Below are 3,575 nucleotides of genomic sequence, written 5' to 3' on the forward strand. Positions count from 1 at the left end.
TGGACATAGCAAAGTGTAGCTACAACACTCATGAGTGCTCATAAGTTCTGAGTATTTGATTAAAGCCACGCTCACTTGTATCACTTCATGGAATTTAGCTCGAGTGATCGTGAGATGGTAATATCATATAAGTCTTCAAACCTAGAGATATGAGTTGTTACCTATGAGTTGGTTATACATTGATTGTACGAAAACGCATTGGTAACTCGATGTTATAAAACGTGCCTTTGTGTGTGATTCAACAAGTAGTAGAACAAGCATATGAGTCGAAGTTTATCTGTTCCTTCTTGGATTAGAAGCGATATCTAGGCCCCTCGATGATTTTGTTGTGACCTATGTATCGGGCCCGGTCAGAACTAAGTTGATGTGTTCAATTAAGTTCTATGTCAAAAAAATCGGAAATCGGGAAATAAACTGTTGGACAACAAGTAAGACATTGTTTAATGTATTTTTCCGACTGATATCTAGAATAGAGGATTATATGATCACTTATCTTAAAATGGCGTATCATCATCATCTCAGTTCCACATGACCTTGAAAGAGCTACGATTGTTAATCGGTTCCTGAAGTCATTCTTGCAGTTATAGTTATTAGACTTATCCAAGTGGGAGACTGTTGGATTAGGTGTCTAAGTTCATAACTATTTCTGGAATGTACTTGACCCGGTTAGCATGGTCCATTTGGGTTGCATGGCATTGCAACACTTGGATAGACTAAATGAGAGAAAGGACACTTAAGGATTATTAATATATTATAAGTTCTAATATATTAATAATATTATTTAATTAGTATTGATCAAAGAATTAATTTGGAATTAATTAAGTGATCAAAAAGAGACTAATTAAATATATGGGGTTGATTGTGTAAATCATCTATTCTTGTATAGTGGGCTAATGATCCATGGTTTGTATGGATTGGGCTAAAACCCATAAGTTTCTCCATGGATAGTCCATGGAGGTTACAAACCCATGGATCATGGAATATGGAAAGCCATGACAATTAGGGTTTACATGGTGTAACCCTACTTGTGCCACAACTATATAAAGACCCCTAGACTAGAAAAATCGGCACTACAAGCAAGTACAAGAGGGCTAGCCGAATTTTGAGTGTTAGTGAACTTCTCTCAAGGTTATTCCAAGTGTTGTGGTGTTGTGTGAGACATTTGAGGCATCACACTTGAGGTGATAGGCTCACAAGGTTCTCAAGGAATCCAAACAACAAAAGGTATGTTCTTCTTCTTGCATTTATGTTTAAAAGTTCCCCATGCTATGCTAGATAGGTTAAGAACCTTGGAAAAACAATTTGCATGTATCTTAGTAAAACATAGATCTAAGGTTTCTAAGGTTGCATGTACACCTTAGGAGTGTTAGAATGCTCAAAACCCTTCAGTAGCTTGGTATATGGAGAGATGCTTGACTTGCAGGAAGGTCAAGGCATAGCACCAGAGGCCCCACGACAAGATGCAGCCGTTAGACATCTCCATGTGGAAATGGGAAGATATCACTATGGATTTCATCACTAAGCTTCCCAGGACCGCACGTGGGGTTGATTCGATATGGGTCATCGGGGATCGGTTGACCAAGAGTGCTCATTTTATCCCGGGTGGGCAAGGTGGCGTATCGATTGGATCTTCCAGCAGAGCTCAGCCAGATCCTCAACACTTTCCATGTTTCCCATTTACGGAAGTGCTTAGTGGACGATTCAACGATTGTACCCTTGGAGGATATTCTGGTTGACGACAGCCTGAGCTACATTGAGAGACCGGTGGCGATTCTGGATCGCAAGACGAAAACCTTGAGGAACAATGTTGTTCAGTTAGTGACGGTGTAGTGGCAGCATCGCAAGGGTTCTGAGTGGACTTGGGAGCCCGAGGAGGAGATGAGGGAGCACTACCCGAAGTTGTTTTCAAACGCAGCAGACTTTGAGGACGAAGTCTAAGACAAGTGGGGGAGAATTGTAACGCCTGGTTCCTGGTATCCATTTAAATCATTAATTTATTTATTTTGAAAGGGTAACTCGACGAGTTGGTTGCCCTAACTCGTCAATTAGAGGGCAGATTATATGCGGGGTTTAAGCTACCTACTCGATGAGTCAAGAGCCCTTGACTCGACGAGTAGATCGGCTAGAGTGAAACCCTAATTTCGGAGTTTTGCACCCTATTTAAGCACCTTAACCCCACCTCTAGCATCATTTCCAGCCTCCCTCTCCCAAACCCTAATCCACGAAACCCTAGAGTGTTATTTGGGAGTGTGAGCCATTTTTAGTGATCTTTGTGTACTTTTGAAGCTTGTGGAAGAAGAAGAAGATAGAGGGCTCAAGAAGGGAAGAGTAGATCCAGAAGCTACATGCCATTTACTACATTTTCTGGTAATCAAGATGGCTATTAGCTCATTAGATCTCTTTATGTCCATCTTTATGAGGGTCTTTGATCCAAGATTTATAGCTTTTGGTGAATGATCGACCTAAGTGTGTATTCTTCCAGATCTAGGACCTAGAGGGGCTGATATGACATAAAGGTGCAAACTTTATGACATTGGAGCCCCCATGCAAGCCTTAGAATTTCATATTGGCCTTTTTAGCCCCAAAAGGCCATACATGTGGAAAAGGTGGGAACTTTACATGTCCATTTTGTGTTAGGAGTGTAGATTTGAGGCTGTAAGATTTATTTCAGTGTAAGCATGACATAAGGACCAAGTTCTAGGTCCTAAGGAATTAGGGTTTGAGCTAAACCCTTTAAGAAGAGGTACTAATGGGTAAAGTTAGAAACTTTACCTTTAAAAGGGCATTGTAAGGGTTTTTATGAAGTGTAAATCTTGGATTTGAAGTGTAGGGGCTTGATCCATTAAGATAGCCCAAACAGACAGGGGAACTCGTCGAGTCCAGAAAGGGACTCGACGAGTTGAGTTGGGTTGTCCCGATTCTATGCCAGGTAGAACTCGATGAGTTTGTGAAGGGACTCGACGAGTTGACTCGGTTGATCACGAGTTTGAGTAGTATGGGAACTTGTCGAGTTAGGAGGTAACTCGACGAGCTGAGTCGACTGGGAGTTGACCTTGACTTTGAATTTGACTAGGACGTTGACTTTGACCAGGGGTAAAATGGTCATTTACCGTAAGAAGGATTATCAGATTTTGATTAAATGTTATTGTGAAATTGATAGTCGGGGAGTCGTTGGAGCAGCCGTTGGAGATTCCTCACACAAGATATCACAGCTAGCATACGAGGTGAGTTTCCTCCAGTAGGAACGAGTCTAAGGCACCAAGGCTGGCCCGTGTAGTTAGTAGTAGTTCCGGACTACCGTCTGATGCCGGGCGGGGCCTGATGTAGGTTTATATTCTTTTTCGGATTTCGATCCGAAGCCGGGATGGACCCGAGGAATGCTTGTATGCTTGATGTCTTTGTGATTCTTTCATGTGTTTGTGCTTGTATGTTTCCGGACATCGGTCCGATGCCGGGGCGGTCCCGTGGAATGTTAGTATGTTTTCGGACTACAGTCCAATGTCGGGCGGGGCTCGAGGGATGTTTAAATGTTAATGATATATGCTTAGGTTATGTGCATTATTTGATTGTGCTAC

This window comes from Lactuca virosa, chromosome 4, assembly GCF_052849685.1.
Source record: "Lactuca virosa cultivar CGN04683 chromosome 4, Lactuca_virosa_CGN04683_v6, whole genome shotgun sequence".
Classification (NCBI taxonomy): domain Eukaryota; kingdom Viridiplantae; phylum Streptophyta; class Magnoliopsida; order Asterales; family Asteraceae; genus Lactuca; species Lactuca virosa.